This window comes from Magnolia sinica, chromosome 18 (assembly GCF_029962835.1).
Source record: "Magnolia sinica isolate HGM2019 chromosome 18, MsV1, whole genome shotgun sequence".
NCBI lineage: Eukaryota > Viridiplantae > Streptophyta > Magnoliopsida > Magnoliales > Magnoliaceae > Magnolia > Magnolia sinica.
This window is the reverse complement of record NC_080590.1, coordinates 51005845-51025803: the sequence shown is the minus strand read 5'-3', so window position 1 is coordinate 51025803 and position 19959 is coordinate 51005845. Positions and strand designations below refer to the sequence as shown.

The following is a 19959-nucleotide window of genomic DNA, read 5'->3' as shown; positions in this document are numbered from 1 at the left end:
TTTAGGCCTATTATCCTTCATGAAGTAAAATTTTTATTTATGCTTGCTGATTATTGATTGCATGCTAGAATAGACCGGATACACTAAAATTCCATGCCCACATGTTCCATATTTTTCCCTGATACATGCGCCTAATTAGTTTATTGTGGTAAATTGTGCGATGATTGAATAATGCACTTGCATGCCAATTTGTTTGCCCATATTAGCTAGAATATCCTAAAATAATGTTTAGTTGGTTGCCTATTCCTGGATAGAATTGATTGTGGCATGCTATAAAATATTAGTCTATTGGTAATTGGGTTGGCCAGCAAACTGAAAAAATTCACAAAGATAACCCTACTAGATCGGCTGCCCTAGGCCAATCCAACCGATTCAGGCCAAAGACAGACAACCGACAGTAGTTGGACTATACAGGATGCTTGCACCCAGTGCCGGTTACGCCGTAGTTCACTTAAGTCAGTCGAATTAGTCCACTAGTTGGCCAACCATGTATGGTCACGCCTACCTGAATCTGAAGTACATCATACCTTTAAGTAGTCGACTGATAACCATTAGTGATACAATCCCACTAAGACTCATGAGCCGAGCATAATGAAATAGGACACTATGTCCAAGATGTTGGCCTACGCTAGGGTGACGAGCCTCCCCATAGTGACTAGTGAGAAACCAAGTCTCGGGAGCCGATCATGGTGGAATAGGACACTGCGTCCGTGCTGTCGGCCTGCACTGAGGTGAAGAGCATCCCCTTAGTGACTAATAAGCATAAGAGATGACAGGTCCTTATTCGAATGGCCCCCGTCAAATTACCTGGCCGATGGTTCCGTGTCAGAGTACCATTCGAACGACCCGGACATGAATGGAATTGGGTGATGAGCCCTTCCTTATAGTGATTTGGTTATGCGACAAGCCCGCATCTCGAAACTGAGTAATTATACTTGGTGTTTGGGTGACGACCCATACCGAGTTGATCCTTATGCCTTTAGGTATCATGTTTTACCTTTGGAATTATTAATTTGTGAGACAGATGGATGATACCTAAATTTAGATCATGGATTGCAGGCTCAGAGCCGCTACAGCCGCCTTAAGCCAAGTGATCTGGATAACACCATTAATTAAATTGAGAAGTTTCAGCTTTTCCAATTTTGTTGGATGAATGGACTTAATTAAATACTCAGCTAACATGAATATTCATAGCTTTGCATTAGCATAGGTTGGCGACTCAGCAGTCGAGGTCACATTTAGAGAGTGTTGGTCATACGCGAATGTATAAATGGTGTTGCTTGAGGGAGTGTTGGATAGTGAGGGCATATATCATATCATCATACCATGTATATGCATTAACAAGAGTGTCTAGGAACTATATACATACTTTACTTTTTATTAATTGTGCATGTGAATTTGATAGCTTATATAACTTAATGTTAATGAAACTACCGAGTTGATCACTCACTCACACTTTGGGATAGTGTTTTAAAACACCTACCAAACCCTATCTTAAATGCAAGAACCAAAGTGCCTGACGTGCTGAATGAGATGACCGTTGCATAATCTATTTTAATTCCATGAACTGCTCAATGCCAGGTAAAATGAACTATAGAACCCATTAGGTGCGTCCCCAGCCTCACCCAAGATAGTGCAGCCCTTACCGTGGGACCAACCTTAATGTATGTATTATACATCCACGCCATTCACCCATTTCTATAGATTATTTTAGGACATGATAAAATAAAAATAAAAATAAAAATAAATCTAAATCTCAAGCGGACCATACTATTGGAAAAAAATGGTGATCGAATGCCCAACAATTAAAAACTTCCTAGGGCCCACCGTAATGTTTATTTGGGATAGAACTATTTGTTAAGGTCGAATTAACTTGGATGAAGGGAGACAATAAATATCATCTTGATCCAAAACTTTTGTGGCCCACAAGAAGTTTTTAATGGTCAATCACCACTCTTTCCTATTATATGGTCCATCTGAGATTTGGATCTGCCTATTTTTAGGCTTATGTCCTAAAATGTCCTGAAAAAATGTATGGATGGCATGGATGTAGAATACATACATCAAAGAGGGCCCCACAATCAGAGATGCACGGTCTTAGGTGAGACCTAGGTTGCACCTAATCCACTCCCATGATATTAGGAGAAACAAAGAATTCTACTATCAGATTCTAATGGGATCTGATTTTGAGACCATGGCTTTACAAAATGAGAATCTTATAATGCACCAAAGAGAGTGAACGATCCACTTTTAAATTGAAATGTGGTGTGGACCACCTAATCTCCCTTTTACTTATTCAAAAGTGGGTTGTCCCAATCATTCATTGGATTATGATGGGGTGGTTCATGTTCCTTTTCATCACAACATGATCTTATTCTTATTATATATAATTCATAAAAGTATGGGCTTATTAGATGGATGTGATTTTTATTTTTTTTTACAAACTTGACCCAATTTACCATATCAACCGTTGGATAGCAGTTTTGATCCTATACATGTGGCCCATTGTTTAGTAATCGGTGTGGTTGCTTCAATTGGCCTCATATTGGATGGTGGTACCTCAAAATTTTCTTGGAGTAGAAGATCGTGACGATTATATTTTTGTCCTTTCTTGGACCGTTTTTCGGTTCTTTCTTGACTAGGTATTTGTAGGTTACTTATACAAGGGAAAGGATCTTCCGTTATGGGAGATCTTCAGGCCACTATCCATCCATTGTAGTAAATATCTGATCAACCATCTAGATTATAGGATCATGGACTGCACGTGTATGGAATTGAAATGCCAACAAACTGCACATTTGTTGGAAGACTGGAATTATTTGATAATACGCAGGATGGGTATGACGTTTGATACGCACGCACTTAGAAACATTACATATAGCAAATATTTGTTGTACCCTATTCTTATCGTTCTTGAGATAGCCAATTAAAAGAGTATACATGTCATTTTTCTAAAAATATATAGCATGCGAAAAATCTTTGAAGATATTTAGAGTTTTTTTCATGGAATTACAAGTTGTGTTGATATGATGATACACATCATCTGATGACAGGGCACATGGCACGACTGAGAAGCCCACACACAAAAACTGGTAGAGCAAAAAAGAAAGGTTAGAAGAACACATGCTAAGAAGAGAAGAAAGGATGTGGAAGACCAAAGTGGCAACGAATCAACTGCCATAATCTTTAAATGAAGAAAGGAACACCTAAGAGATAGCCACTGAAGATGTCTATAAATAACAAGGAATCTATCAAAGCAAGATGTCTCACACCAAGCCAATCAAACCAATTAAATTATCTTTACTCATCATAACGTAGCTCTATCCTAGGAGTAGCGATAATTCAGTAATGGTAATCTTTAGTTGTAATCCAAGTCTACACTTTTGTATTGTACTATTTTCAGTATCAATACAATCAACTCATCTTTCAAAAAGTCATCTTCCAATTGATCCTTGTTACCGACTATAAGTATTTCCTTTTTGTTTAATGGTTTCCACTTGTAAAGTCCTTTCGTAGAGTGGGAAGATAGGCTCTACAAGAACTTTGTGGCATAACCACTAGTGGTTCTTCATTATCTTGATCGATAGCAGCCGACAGAGCCTCGGAATGAATGAAAACACGAAAAGGTTTTGCTGATTGAACATTTTTCATGTCTTCATGAGCTTGATCATCCGGCTAAGGGATATCTCTTGTCATCGCTTTAAAATCAATCTCATCAAGTTTCATTATGAGAGAGTTCCAGGTTTGTTCATTGCAACAACAACAATGGTTGGTAATTTTGGTCGAGATTGTGGAGGTGTTGCAAAGACTACCTATTTCTTAGTGGCCGACAATTCTCTTGTCACTGTATATGTGGCCGAGAAAATGTCAGAAAGGATAAAGAAAGTAAAAAAGAAAGCAAAGTGAAGAAAAAAAATGAAAAACATCCACCTAAATCAGAACGAACAACAATTGTAGAATATTGGTCGATCATTAGTTGAATTTTAGAATAATCATTGATAAATATCATCAGAGGCCGAGCATAAGTAGGAAATGGTAGTGGATTAGGTCAATAAGGTTTCAGATAACGATCAAGAGGAAGATTGTTATCGTTCAACCTTTCCATATCTTTTATCCATTTGTCGAAAGCTCAGTTGAAATGGGCTTCCTCATGTTTTTTATGAGTTTCTTTTATTTTCCAAGCATAATCTGAGGGTGAAAGTCTCGATCAATACTTTGTTTTAAAATATGTTTCAAAGGTAGAGACAACCTCGCCTGCAGAACAAAGACATGAAGTCTGCACTACAGCTCAGCCACTTCTACTGGTTGTTGCTGAAGGATTTATTAGGGCAGCTTGAACGGTTGGAGGAACATGAGGTTTAGGGACAGGACCTGAAAGAAATCTAAGGTCAGAAATCTTCTTAAGAATGATTGGAGATGTAGGTGTCTAGGTTGATTGAATTGATAAATTTTCTTTGATCAAACCAATGATCATGACCTTTTGGCGCTTTGGCTGGGGAGGAGTTGGATCGATCAACTTTGTTGTTGTTAAAGGGGGGATGATTGAACTGACCGATGCCATTATTTGCGACTGTGTCTTTCTCTAACTTGGAGATAAGGCCGGTTTCGGCACTATTATTTTCTTATTTCCCTCAATCACTGTTTTTCTCTTTTCAGCTACAAGCTTCTCTATCTTTGTCACAGAAGGAAAGAGTCGGGCTAGGATAAGCTCAGTATATTCAATAACCACATGGTTAGAATTATTTGCCCACCATTCACAAAAAGTGTGCATTCGGTGAGGACAACTTGGGAAAATGGGAGGTTCGAAAGCCACGTACATCGTATCAAAATTGCTATTGAGCGTTTGAAAAATTCTGACTAAATCTACAAGCATACGGTCATATGGAGGTTGATTTCCAATCATGTGAGTGAACGGGTAGAGAAGGGATTGAGGGAGACTAAATTGGCGAGCTAGGAGATTCGGGTAGTACTGCTCGAGCCCTACATTAGCATTGACGCATGTCTCCATAGTGTCGTCATGATGGAGATCTCTAAAGAGGAGATAGCTCTCCCAGGCCTAATATCGAAGCCCAACCATCTCCACATTGGTTGTTTCATACTTTTCGGTGAACCAAGATGGACCGAACTCTTGATTACGAAATGGGAAGAAAGAATTGTTGGGTTCATTGATGTCAATGGCAATGAAGAATTTCATATAATCTATGAAAAAATAGATGGCTTTAAGGTAAAAGATGTTCCAATAGCCGAATGAAGTAAAAGAATCTAGAGGAGAAATAGAATTTACAAGAGCAAAGAGAAAGTATTCATACAACCACACCTAGAGAAGCTAGAAAGGTCCTCTGTTGTAGTAATAACCCTTGGTGGTTGCATCAAACATGCTACGATACAAGTGATCGAGCAGGAATAGAGTGAGAGCTAACTGTCGTCCTCTAGCTAACACCTCGGTCAGATGAACATACTCTAGTTATCTGGACAGTATTTGCATAGACCAAGTAACAGCAAATTCACATTAATATGAATGTTGTATGCTTCTGGTCGTCAACAACGTCATGAAATTTGCGCTGAATGGATATAAAGGTAGAATAAGTTCACTCATTCTTGTCTGGAAGGACGAATTATTGATCATTGTCCTAGGCGAAGTTGGGATAGAATGTATCGCTAGAAGGAAGGAGATGGGTGAAAGCGTAAATATCCATGATTGTTAGGATGATGGGACTGCATACGAAATTGAAAGTATTAGTTTATCAACTCCAAAAGGCAGAAACTGCAGCGAGAAGAGAAGTATTTGTTGTATACTCATGCAAAGATATACTGATACATTCGTAGATTCTAGCCTGCTGTCATGTATCACCATGCTCATTGGATACACGGTCAAACCATTCTGACCATCCTTTCATGGGTCTTGGGCAGGATCTCGATGTCTTAAAAGCATTAGTAGAATCCGAAAGGGAATCAAACTGAAGAAGAAGATTTTCCTCAAGACAGTCAGGAAAGAACGGGTCTATGGATTGGATCTGTTCAGAACGATTTCATGATGGAAAACTTAGCCGAGAGTAAGGAATGATCTATTTGGTTCGACAAGAATGTCAAAAATGATGTCATTAATCACTGCATCAGAAGGAAAAACACTCAGTTCTCTAATAAAATCTTCTTGATAATAAGTTGGAGTAAAAGAAGAAGAAGCAACCATGGCGGATTGTAGAATTTTCAAAAGAGAAATGAGAAGCGTGAAAAAGCAAGAGTCATAAAAATGTACAAAAAAAATTGAAATTGTGTATATATCGGTCAGAGATGTGTGCATTAATGAGAGGATAATCATGACTCCTTGTACGACATGATTATGTGCTACATGTCATAATGACGGCGTAAAAAAGGAGCAAAATCACTTTCAGTATTGAGTAGAAGCAATGAGGAGTTGACACATGGAAAGATGGCTAATTGCATTTATTGTATTGAACAAAGAGTCACCATCACTTTCGCCTTTTTACCCAAAAGCAAAGAGACAAGATGGGGGAAATGTTATACCCTATTTTTTACCGTTCCTAATATAACCAAATGTGTGTACAATATGCGAAAGAACTTTAAAGATATCAAACGCGTGTATAGCATGAGAAAGATCTTTAAAGATATTTAGAGACTTTTTCATGAAATTATAACTGGTGTTGATCTAATGATACACGTCATTTGATAACGGGACACGATCGAGAAGCCTAGAGATGAAAAGTGGTCAAGCAAAAAGAATGGTTTGAGGGACACGTGTCAAAAAGAGAATGAATTATTTGAAAGACCAACGTGGCAACGAATCAAATATTGTAACTGTTAAATAAAGAAAGAAATGCCTAAGAAATAGCGTCAGAAGCTAATTATAAATAGTAAGGAATCTAACAATGCAAGACATCTCACACTGAACCAATCAACTCAATTAAATTATCTTTACTTATCATAGCTTAGCTCTAAGCTATGAGAAGCTATAATCCAGTATCGTTAATCTTTAGTTGTAATCTAGTAGCAGTAATTTTTAGTTGTGATCCAAGTCTATACTTTTATGTTGGAGTATTCTCAATATCTATACAATTAATTCATTTTTCAAAAATGCATCTTTTAGTTGCTCGTTCTAGCTGACTGTAAGTATTTCTTTTTTGTTTAACTATTTCCCCACTTATAAAAGTCCTTTCGTATGGGAGGTAAGGTGCAACTCATCTTCTGAGACGAAAAATCTCACCCTCCAATAATTGCGTACTTATCTTATAACTAAATAATAAGTGACTGAATAAGTGATCGATCTTTTAAAGTATAAGTTATATACGATTGATCTACTTATCTTATTGGTGCTTGGGGTCAAGTTGTTCAATTTAAATCAAGTCATGCAATCAGATCTAGCGCACTCACCCATATCACACATTACCTAAAACAAATCCCAGTACCAATAATATTAATTCAATCTAAACAAATTAAATTGTGAAAATCAGTGCGGAGAAGTTACAGGCTTGAAATCAAATTAGTTGAACAATCCTAGCCTTGATTCATGGACACTTGTTTTTTAAATAGGGCCATGAATCTTATTAATTTTTAACCGTCCAATACATGTGCAGCAATCTTATAGTTTGATCATAATAAGAGATTTTGGCATATAATTCATTGAAACTGGTAATCATAATTTGGACGGCTTATTTTGAATTATGTATATGCCACGTGTGAAAGTTTTTAACAAGTTCTATCAACCCACGGACTCTATCAAGTTAAGATAATGCATGTCACTTTCTCTCCAGGAAATCAGGAGTCAAGACGATCCATGATCCACGCCATGTACATTTGCTTCACTGCATCTGTACATATTGCAGTATGATATCGGGACTTTTGCATTCGAATTTGGTTGAATGATCCAAAGCGTTTACATGGAAAGTATCACTTTTGATGATGGAGAGAATAATAAAAGCTCTAGGTTAGATTATTTCAAACCTTTAAGAGCTTGAATTTTTGGCTTTGAGCATTAACGGTCAATACAACTTTTGTACAATCAATGGGCTCTGTAATGTCTAATCTGAGATTATTATTATTATTATTATTATTATTATTATTATTATTATGACATCTTCCATCAAAAGGAGTCCTATCAAATAAACGGTTTTTATATTTTAAAAAGGCCTAAATCCAACGGCAGTGGGTCCCATGCTTATTTTTCAAATGCATGGAGATGTGTGCGAGTAAACCTCCATGTGGCCTTACCCAACACGGTGCCATTCGTACGGCAGGGCCCAACTTGTTTATTTATTGTATAACCACGCCGTCCACCCGCTTTTAGCCGATGATACCAAAAATGAAGCAGACAGAAATCTCAGGTGGGCCACAACACAAGAAACAGTGGCGACTGACCATTAAAAACCAATTGTGGACTATAAGGGTTCTGGATCAAGTTGATATTTGTTTCTTCCCTTCGTACAAGTATTTGTGACCTTATCAAGTGATTGGATGGTAAATAAACATTACGGTACGTCCTAGGTAGTTTTTTAATGGTGGGCGTTCAATCACCACTGTTTCCCATGGTGTGGTCCACCTGAGATTTGGATCTACTTCATTTTGAGCTCTTGGCCTAAAATTAGCTGTAAAAACGGGGATTGACAGCATGGATATACAATACATACATCGATGTAGGTCCCACGGTCAGGGCCACACCCTGTTGGGTGAGTCCAGAGATGCACCTAATCCGCTCCCCATGTGATGACCATGTTTGTACAAGACCGACTGTGCGTCGAGCCCTATTTTGTAAATGGTAGGAAAACTATGACATAACAATGGACAGCAAATGATCTGATTAATCAGAACCGACCAATTGCTATGCAACTTAATGGATGGATCGCCAGTACACAAGCTGCATCCAAAAGTGTGGATGAACCATACCCCAAAAATATCCCAAATTGGAAGATCTTAGCCATGTATAATAAGTGGCCATGTCGTTGTACACTTTAAATGGTTTTCAATTCTAAAAAGTGAGGCCAACGGTTCAGTGATCACGTACCGTTGATCTGTTGCATCCAATTCGCGCATTGACCGTTGACTAATTCTCTTCCACCAAACTGTCTATTTGAATGGCACAACTTGAAATGTTATATTCTTCTACTGAAGATATTTTTGTGGCATGGTCCATCCACGGTGAGACAGAAGTAAAGAGGGTATAGACTACTGAATCATGGGTGGGTCCCACTTGTCAGGATTTTATTTTTTATTTTTAAAAAAAAAAACGCACTAATTTCGTGAAAACACACTGTTGCGTATCACATAATTCAACTTGTACGAATACGGACCCAGGCAAATGGGAGCAGATTTGGTGGGGCCCTTAGCGTGGGCCCACCTTGATGTATTTATTCTATATCCATGCCGTCTATCTGTTTTTTCATAATATTTTCAGGCTTGAGACAAAAAAGGAAGAAGATTCAAGGCTCAAGTGAACCATACTGTAGGAAACAGTGGTGATTGAACACCCTATCATTAAAAACTTCCTAAGGCCTACAGTAATCTTTCCCAACCGTTTATTTGCCATCCAACCTGTTGATAAGGTCACATAATCCTAGTTGAAAAGGTAAAAAAATATCAGCTTGATCCAAAACTTTTGTGGCCTGTTAGTGGTCAATCACCACTGGTATGGTCCACCTGAGAATTGGATATGCTTCAATTTTGGGCTCATGCCTCAAAATGATCTGGCAAAACGGATGGACCGTGTGGATATAGAATACATACATCAAGTTGGGCCCCACGGTAAGGGCCGCACTGTCTTGGGTGAGGCTGGCCTCACCTAATCCACTCCCCTGGAAAATGTTCTCAGTCATTTGATGCTTGGTGGTCAAGAAAGAATGACAGACAATATAAAGAGGTGGGCCTTCATCTGTCTGTCCAAACAAAAGATCAACATAGAGAAATATAGAGAGAAATTGAGAAGATGGGTTTTGCTGATTTCCATGCAGCTTACCAGCATATGGCCCAGTGGATGGTTTTATCCACTGAGTTGCATTTAAGTAAAGTGATGATTTGAACCGATTCCGTTGTAAGAAACAATTGTGGAACTGGTGATTTTGTATGAAGATGAATATTCAATAGCTTATGCTCATATCTAAGATTCAAAGGTATGGAAAATCAATGAAGCGTGATTATGAAGAATATAGTTTCTCAATAGTGATATTAAGAACATAAACCATCTGTATCAATCTATGGATGCAATTTAGAGGTGTTGACCAACAACGATAATATGGTGTGGTGGCGTGATAGCTTTGGAAAAGCCTTTGAGAAGCATTTTGCAATTATTAAATCACAATCGTAAAAATTATAACTTATTTATTTTATTAAGAATAATTTGAATATGTAGAAGATTAGTGATCAATAAGAAATCTTAATAAGTACACATTTTAATATAACGCCTATTTATTTCACCAATTATCACAATAATGTAAAGGAAATATGCAATGATTGCAAGCTACTTTTACCGATCTCTTGACAATATTTACACTTGACTGTTGATTCTTGTGTTTGATTTATCGGCAGTAAAATTATAATGATGACATTTTTACATTACTTTAATATCAAATCATCACTAAGATAAATTGATGTCATTGTTTGGATCCATGATTTTCACGGTTATGTCATGAAAATGTGCAATGATTACAAATTCCCTTACCTTTCTTGAAAACATCAGCATTTGACCAAGACAATTTCAATGTTTGGTTTAATAGTGGTAAAATCGTAATGATGAAACTTCTACTTTACATTATCGAGGTAATTAGTGAACTAAACAAGCCGTAAAAGAAAATAACCTAATATAGAAAAATTACCCTAATATACTCTAGCATCCACCTTAAACTCAAGGTGCTCTGAAAAGACTAACTTGAGTTTTAAAGGTACAATGAACGGTTATTCAAAAACATAAGAAAATTTTAATGGTAAGATGGCAACAAAACAATGATTAACATGAGGTGATGAAACAACACTTCCAATGGATGGGATTTCAACTAGTGCTTTTATAGTGGATATACACTTCTAATGGCTGGGAGTTCACTATTTCTCTTCTAATGACATTAGATATTCTAATAGCAAAGAATAGCATTTAGTCCAAATGTCTGATACAATAACAAGTTTGGTCTAAATGTCCGATAAAATGACAAATCTGGTCCAAATGCTCGGTGTAAACAAAAGATACGTTAGAGCTATTGGCATAGGGGTCATGCTTAACCTCTATTTTGACTGCACTTTTTTCCTTTATTAATCATATTTGAGGTCCGATGCAAGGTTGTGTTTGCTCTTGGGAATGGCTCTGGTATCCACTTTTGGATGAAATTTGGTGTGGCAATGTGACTCTTTGGGAGATCTTTCCTAGATTGGTCCTTCTTGCCCTAAACCACCGTATTTTTATAGCCAGTTGTTACTCTATCGTGGGTAAAGCGATTGTGTGGAGCCCCCCTTGTCGTAGGAATACAAATGATGCCGAGGTATCTGATTTTATCACTTTGCTAGATCTGTGGAAGCTCTCGGCCCCCTCACCGGACACTGATTGCTTGATTTGGAGAGCCCACCCCTCCGGGAGATTCTCATTCCATTCATTGTTTCATGCGATATACTCTTCAAACCCATCCACAAGGTCATCTCATCCTTTCCACTATTGGTTTTATGAGACTCCTCCTAAAGTGGCAGGTTTTGTGTGGCTAATTGGGAGAAAAAGAATCTTGACGGTAAATATGCTGCAACAAAGATCCTTAATTCTGCCCAATGTATGTTTGATGTGCATGAAAGATGTGGAGTCAGTCAATCACTTGTTCATTCACTGCACTGTTGCTCGGTTAGTTTGGGAGTCGTTTTTCTATATTATGCACGTGGCTTGGGTAATGCCGAAGATTATGGAGGATCTCCTATGAGCCTAGCAAGGAGCTTACGGGTCAAAAGGTGGGAAAATAGCTTGGTGACTACTCATTATAGCAATTTTTTAAATCATTTGGAAGGAACGGAACGACCGCTACTTTCGGGATAGATGCTCTTCCGTCAATGATCTGATTTAGAAGATCATTAATCTTTTATTGGGTTGGGTTCCTCATGTGAAAGTAGCTAACGCTGTGTATAATCTTTCTCTTCTTCTTAGCCTTGTATTCTTTCCCATTTTGCAGACCTTTTGAATAAATTGTTGTTTCCTCTATTATTTAAAATAAAAAAAATCATATTCGAGGTGGTAGCCCTACCAGAATCACAACGTTGCCTGCCCTAGCAATGCATTTAAGTACTAAATTGATTCCCTAACATATGTTTTCTACATGTGAAGTAATTCGGAAGTCAAAGATAAAATCATGCTTAAGAGGCATGAATTAAGCTCAAAGAATGATCAAGTGTAGGATTGGATGTTTGGATGATAGTATTGAAGAATTCAAGTGTCAAAGATCCAAGGAAACCAAGTACCAAAGATGAGGAAAAGTCTTGAAAAAGGAACAGAGATAACAGACTGTTCAGTCCCACCTAAGGTAGGTTTGGTCAGACCGAAAGTGCCACAAACAGTCCAGCAAGAAACAGTAATTTCCAGAGTTAATTCGGCTCGACCGATAGGTGCAACCGAGTGATATTCAATGCCACCGAAGGTTCGTTCGGTGCAACCTAAAGGAAACGGAGAATTTAGACATATTTTTGAGAAATTCGGCTGCAACCGAGAATTAATTTGGCTCGACTTTGGTGCGACCGAAGCGTAACAAAAGTGCGTAAATTTGAAGTTGGTTCAAAGTCAGTGCGAATTTTTTCTGTTTAAATGAGTGTTGTAGGCCATTCTATGTATAAATTAGGGCTTAGGAAACAGCAAGATGTGGTGGAGCTTTTATAAAATTGTCCTTCCTCTTCAATCATTTGATTCTAGTTTGTTTTTCATGCTTTTGTTTTGTTTTTATTTAAGATATTCATGCTTGGCTAATCTCTTAGCTAAGGCTAAGAGATGAACCTTTTGATGGATATTTGATCTTTTATTTGTTTTCAATGAAAGTTATTAGTTTTATATGTTGAATTGTGATGGAATTCCTAGATTGGGGAATGGATCAATTTATAAAGTTGATTGATTCAACATGGCTTCTGAGTACAGTGAATGCTTTCGATTCCTTGCGATTGATTACCTAGATCTTTATGAGAGATCAAACCTATCGCGATTCTAATCTATGTTGGTTGTTTGTGATTGATATTATTGTTTTATCTTCCGACTAGAATGGATTGGAATATAGTTCTAGTTGAATTATCAACTCGAGAAAACGAATTAAGTTCAAGTTCTATTGATTGGGAATTCCTAAATCCTTAGTCGTTTTTTATTAATCATTTTAAACCCTTACTACTTCGCTGGATTAAAAACCCAGACAATCCAATTTGTTCTAAGTGATTTCTCAGAAATTTCCCTGTGGATTAATCTCGGTCTCACCGAGTTAAAACTACATCGCAACCCCGCACTTGGGGTTGTCAACCCTCAAGTTCGATTAAGACGCGACTTAACTCAAAAACGGTTTTTATGAAAAGATGCGACTTAACTCAATAATGGTCTTTGTGAAGAAACGTGACTTAACTCAAATCAACCGAACTAACTGTTCTTATGGTCGAAAGGCGCAATGGTAAGATTCAATCAGCCAACACTTAATAACATTTGATTTCTGTTGGCCGATTGGCGTACCGCCATCGGCGTTTTGGTAATAGCTTAGCCCAGTAGCACTGAATCGAATTGGTTCGTAGTAAGTCATGTGGGAGTGCCACCCACAACACAATGTTCACCTGCAAAGTGCGAAGTGCAAAGTGCGGTGTTAGCGCCTCTACAGCCACACCGTCTCACAACCCATTGCCCACACCGCATGTGCATGTGCGCAAGTGTGTGCGCATGCGTTCCAATGCTTCGCACTAGAACACACAAGCTAGCCTTCTTCTCTTTCCATTATCCAAGTAAGAATACTAGATAATTCAAAGTTTATAAACCCCTCTAGCATTTTCTCTCTAAGCAATGTGAAACTAAATATATTCAAAAGAGTTTCACTTTTTCCAAACAACGTTTTGAAGGAAAAACAAAATTCATAACATTTTGAATTCAAGTAGAAAAGTTCATGTGCAAGACTAACATTTCTATTATTTTAAGTAACCAAACCCAATTGAGATAACATCTTAACAACACAGCCCCAAAGATCTCTACAAAGCAATATACTCTTGTGCTGCTTCATTTCGACACTTCTTTGTTGAGGCGAGGTCAGCCAGGTTGATGTCTTGCTCTAAAGAAAGAAGTTTGCAAGAAACATGTTCTACATCTATTCCTAGTAATGGACAGAGTTGGGCACCAAAGAGGCGTACTACCGAAAAGCTTTTTCGGTCAATGACAACCGAGCAATCGAAGATAATTCTGAGGTACTGTCAAGAAATTCTCCATTGTGGGGATAAAATGAATCAATTGTTCCTTTGGCGAGCCAGTGAAACTGAACCTTTAAAAATCCGAGCACTTGTAATTGACGGGGAAGTGTATGTCCTCAATCTCACAGGGGTATGGAGTTTGGTACACAAACTTCTCCTTCTTTCGCGATCCTTTTCTTAGCAGACTACGTCGGCCACTACCTGCCTCAAGTCTTCCTAAGTGGCCATAGGAAAGGGCGCCGGTGCAGAGCCGTGGGAACCAATTCCTCAGTATCGGGATGCGGGCACGCTCTGGGAGCTGCTGGCAAATCATCCAATGGTTCACTTAGCCAATGCTCTAGTCCAGCATTCTTGTTCGCAATAAGGGTAGTCGAAGGAGTTATCATTGTTCAAGCAAAGGCACGATGTATTCATGAGTCTTTGAATTCTTGAAGCATATCTGCCTAGACTTGGAGAACCTTGACAAGAGGGTTCTCATGAGTTGACGGATCGGCCTGTCAAGTGCCTGTTATTGGCACGGTAGCTTCTAACATATAAGATGCAAAGATACTAGAAATATGAGGAGATGGAACTAAATTGGACACGATTGGAGAATGTTGCTCGACTGGACTCCAGAGTGGGGCTCCAAGCACTTGATGAGTTCTCAAAATAGGAGGGAGAAAGGCATTCCCTAGTCATTAGTGCAAGAAAGTCACCTTTAGTCAGCGCAAGGGGAGAGTTGGATAGCCTTACCGTGGTGGCAGCAGGAGAGGAGAGGAGCTTCATTTGTGTTACGATGAGCTGCACTTCTAGTGATCAACTCTTGATTAGTAGTAGTAGGGCGGTACTGGGTTGATGGTGCTGGTCTTGGAGGCAGAAGCTCAGGTACCATTGCCTCAGGGTGAGACTTTCAAAAGGCAATGTGCCCCGGCCATGCCGGTTGTAGCAAGCTTGCGTGACCATCAGGTCTTAGGGCCTGCCATAGTTGATGCTGAAATTACCCCAACCTACTCCTTGAACCAAGTAGGAGTTGTGCTGAGTGCTTGCTTGATGTACAGGACGCATGTCAGCTATAGTCCCATCTAGTAGCAATGATGGGCTTGCGTGGGCAAAGAATGATGATCTTGTCCCACGTGTTGGCCTTGTTATGCAGGGCCATCATTCTCATGGATCCTCCAGTTTTCTGGAAGGAAGGCTGATGAGGTAAAATACAAAATAGTCGACAGTAGGTATGCAACCATCCTCCAAACACCACAAGCTTTGTCACCGAGCTATGATGATCCATCTATCTAAACCATGAACTTATCTGGATCCTAGATGTTGGGATAAATGAGTGAATATCTAGGTTATAGAGGCATGTTGTAAACTATGCTATATAATGGAGGCATTTGACAAAAAAAAAAATTTCCTTGTTTACAATTACAGCAAGTTCACAGGGTTTTTTGTAAACAGGGAAGTGATTTTATAACATAAAAAAGTTGTTTTAGAAGATAAACGGTATTTCAGTGAATTATACAAGGGGAAGAAAAATCTGACAACACAGAAAAGGCCCTGAAACCTCCAAAGAGACAAGCTCAAAGACAAATCCGAGCCAGGTCTGGACTAAGCTTCATTCCCAGGGGTTGAACCGTGGCAAGAGTTTTAAGGTCCAATAACTTCAAGGAATAACTTATGGACAGAGAGTCCAGCCCACTCCAAGCTAGTACTGTCCAGCTTATTCAACATTACTTGGCTTAGTTCTGGTCGGACCAGCCTAGCCCGGATTCCATAGCTAAGAAGTAGAGCTAAGCTTGGACTCTGGCCCTCAGCTCATGGGCTGGACATGTGCATTGGGGCCAACCTCAGTTGCAACCCTATTTTTTCAAGTGTTAACTGGTCAGCAGCATACACACTTTCTAGTAAATACAGATCATTTCACATCTTGACTCACAAAGTGCCAATAATATCCTGCATGCAAATTCTTGATAGCATAGAAAACTCTCTGTGTGTGTGTGAGAGAGAAAGAGAGAGAGAGAGAGAGAGAGAGAGAGAGAGAGACTAGATATTTCTTAAATAAATCCATCATCATTAACAATGATTTTAAAAAATAGGGTTTTAGTGGTCCCAAGATGGACCCCTTTCAGAATAAAAAATCATATACTTAAATGGTAGTGATTTTCACATAATGCCAACAATATTATCACAGCAGTCAGCATTGCTCCCTAGTTGGAAGTTATTTTTAACTCTGGGGCAGCATTTTTTATAATTGTTAATGATGTTTACACAGACATTATAAATAATAATTCATGATACTATCCTAATTTTGCTCATACTTAAAAATAAAAAAATCATGTCACTATTTAATCATTGTGCAGATAATCAATAATAGATACTGAGTTCACCTTATTCATGAAGGAAGATATTTTAAATGGATCCTTTTGGACCCCATCGGAGGCACAGATGCCACTGCTCGCATCAACTCCATGAGGCCTAAGAGTTGCAATGGCATCACAAACATTTTCGCAATTGATCCGTCCAGCTAAAAGCCATTCGTGCTTGCTTTTTATTGATGGTAATTTGAACTTGTCCCAGTTGAATCCTTTACCACTGCAACCAAATAAAACAGTGTTCAAAACAAGGTATTCAAAAAAGGTTATGTAAAGGCTGTCATATAACAGTAACAGCCATAACCATTACATGTTACAGGGCCAAAATAGCTGTTACAGAAAAAAAAAAAAAAAAAACTGCCAGTTACGGCCCCGTAATGGTTCGTAACAGACCCGTGAATGGACTGTAACAGCCCCATAACGGTTTCAAAACAGTTTTTTCTCAAAAATAAAAATAAAAAGGCCATAACGGCCTGTATCATAATAGTAACGGCGTGGCCGTTATGGCCACCGTTACCATTATGGAACGCCTTGGTTCAAAGTAATCAACCGTTATGGAACACCTTGGTTCAAAGTAATCAAATGTGTGAATATTTGCATAACCGTGTGAGGAAAAGAAATCTTTTAAAAAGAACCTCAAAACCAGACAGACTTTTATTCATGAGAAACAGTAAACAAATACCAAATCACATTCATATTAAACAAAACATTAGCCACTTCTCATGGCAAACATTCACAGTTCAGTTCTACAAAAGCAATATACCAGTTAAAGAAATAGAAATGAGAAATGGGAAATGGTAAATGAGCCTCGTAATTGGACTTGCAACTAGGACATTTGAGGCCATGTTGATGCCTTTATAGGTCCAATTGATGAAATAGGACCCAGCCCAGCTAATGAGCTCCGAGGAATCAAGCATAGAGAAGAAGGCCAGAACCACTAGTCAAATACTAAGCCCATCAATGTTAAATAAGTAGTAATGTGTTGGACTGAGTTTGCGGGACTTTAGGCAAACTCAGCTTACGTCCAACTTGTAGGCCTTCGGCATCAGCCCAAAGTGAAGCTGGACTGTGGCTGGACCAAGCCAGATGAACCCAGTGTCAACTGTACACATGACATGTTTTTCTTCTCCAAATGCTACATCTCTTGCCTTCATGCATAATACAAGACGGACTTCCAAACTTATCTTTTAATTTATTAGCAAGTCCAAAGTGTTTGTGAATAAAAGGGTGAAAGCACAACACTTGTAATGCCGATTGTGCAGGAATGTGTACAAGTATGCAACACAATGCAGAAGGCAAATAATAGCTTGGGAATTGAAGAAATGCAGGAAAGTATCTCAGACCTGCCACCCATTGCACTATCCACCAACAGCCAGTCAGCTAAAGAACTCTCTTCTTCAGTAATTTCATTCAGGAGATTTCCACTTCCATCAGCATGCAGAGCATATATTATCTGGCTATGTCGCTGTAAAGCTGGAAGAGCAGCCCTGGACCCATTCCCATGAAGCTGCATAACCGCAATTTGTCACAATCACAAGGGCATTATGCTGCTTGCAATGAGCCCTGCAAAGGGTTCCAACCCATGGCTCAGTGGTATACAGAGTGCATTTCAACACTGAGTCAAGGCTTTGAGTGCCCATATGGGGTGTGTGTGGGTGTGTGAGTGTGTGTTTGTGTGTGTGGGTGGGTGAAAAAAAAAAAGTTGCTAAGCATGTGCAGAACTGTAATGTGTGCTGATATTTGGGTCCTTCATGTATGTGCCATGGCCCAAATTCAGGCTCATCCGCTCATCAATTGGGCAACATGCAGACCACTAGTCAATTTCCTTAACTGTCCACTTTTTATACACCTATGGCCCAGCTGATACTGGACCGACCTGATTTCTCATCATGGCACATACATGGTGGGGTCCACCACCACTAGATGAACAACCTGGATCTTGCACACAAGTATTGGTAGCCATCGTGTTTCTCAGGTTAAGAGTGAAATTTACCTGCACAAGCTCAAGATTTGATGCATCAGAAGCTCTTAATATCGCGTCTGCATCATCATCCACAAACAACCCTAACAGGCTCCGCGCCATACTCTCTTGCAACTTTTGAGATTTCTTTAGCCACCGAAAGAGACACAGAACGTTTTGATTTGGGCCAAATGATCATCCCAATGAGACTAGCACCAGCCTCTGCAGCGATTGCAGCATCTTTAGCCGATGTAATACCACACATCTTCACCAAAGGGTGACTCCTGAGCAGGTGAAGATTCAGCAGATTGGGACACCATACTGTTTCTCACTGTATTAAGATGAAGCCTATTTCTTTTCAAGTGCAGTTGTCTTGTTTGGAAACCTGAAAGTGATGTTCTACCATTACACAGCTAGTGATGATAAATGACATGGGTGACTTTGAACATCAAAAATGCATGATAGATGGGTAACCACTAACACCATTGAAAATGTGTAACTTCAAAGAGAACAGCCCTCTCCAAACATAGCATGTGTTAACCTGGCAAGTGGGTGGAACATCTGAATGATGCATACCATGAAGATGACCATATCCAAAAGTCAAGGTGATCTGGGTGGGCAAAACTGTATCCAAAAATCAAGATTCATCAACATGGTGGAACAGTAATAGAAAGCTAATGATGCTGGTTCGACAAGTTTCAAATTAAGCTAAAGTTGTGGTTATCAAAGTTGTTAGAGATTAATATGGGCTGTATGAATAAATGGCCCACCTAACCCTCCAGTTCTATCCTTTAGTTGCTCTCCATCTGCATATTATATATTCTCAAGGGCTTATATTGAAAATTGTATAAAGGGGTATTTCAGTATGTTTGTTTCATGACTTTAGTGGATAAATGCAAGACGGGGGTGCATAATCCATACCTAGCCTCTCTTTTCCTTTTTCCCTTTCTTTTTTCTACTCCCTCTCTTCTCTTGCCTTTTCTAACTTTTCATACAAACTTTCATGGTATCAAAGAGGTAAAATCAAGTTCATTTTTTCTACTTTCTTCCCTCTTAAATATATTTCTCATCCCTTTCCTTTTTCTCTTTCTGATTCTCTTCGGCTGAGCATCCCCTGATGAACCTAGGATTTCTCTTCTTTGGCATTTCAACCTCTTATATGGGCAGTATGTGAAGACCGTGGTAATGTGTAGGTGATAGCTACACATTCTGGTCTATGATTGTTTTGGAAGTGAAGGGCTGATTAGTGCTTCAAAAGTCAAGTGTGTA

General features: G+C 38.9%; 1 pseudogene; it reads right to left on the bottom strand.

Annotated features, from left to right (window-relative positions):
• Positions 1-15452: 15452 nt before the first annotated feature.
• On the bottom strand, positions 15453-18971 carry LOC131233613 (N-(5'-phosphoribosyl)anthranilate isomerase 1, chloroplastic-like; annotated as a pseudogene).
• Between the last annotated feature and the right edge of the window lie 988 nt (positions 18972-19959).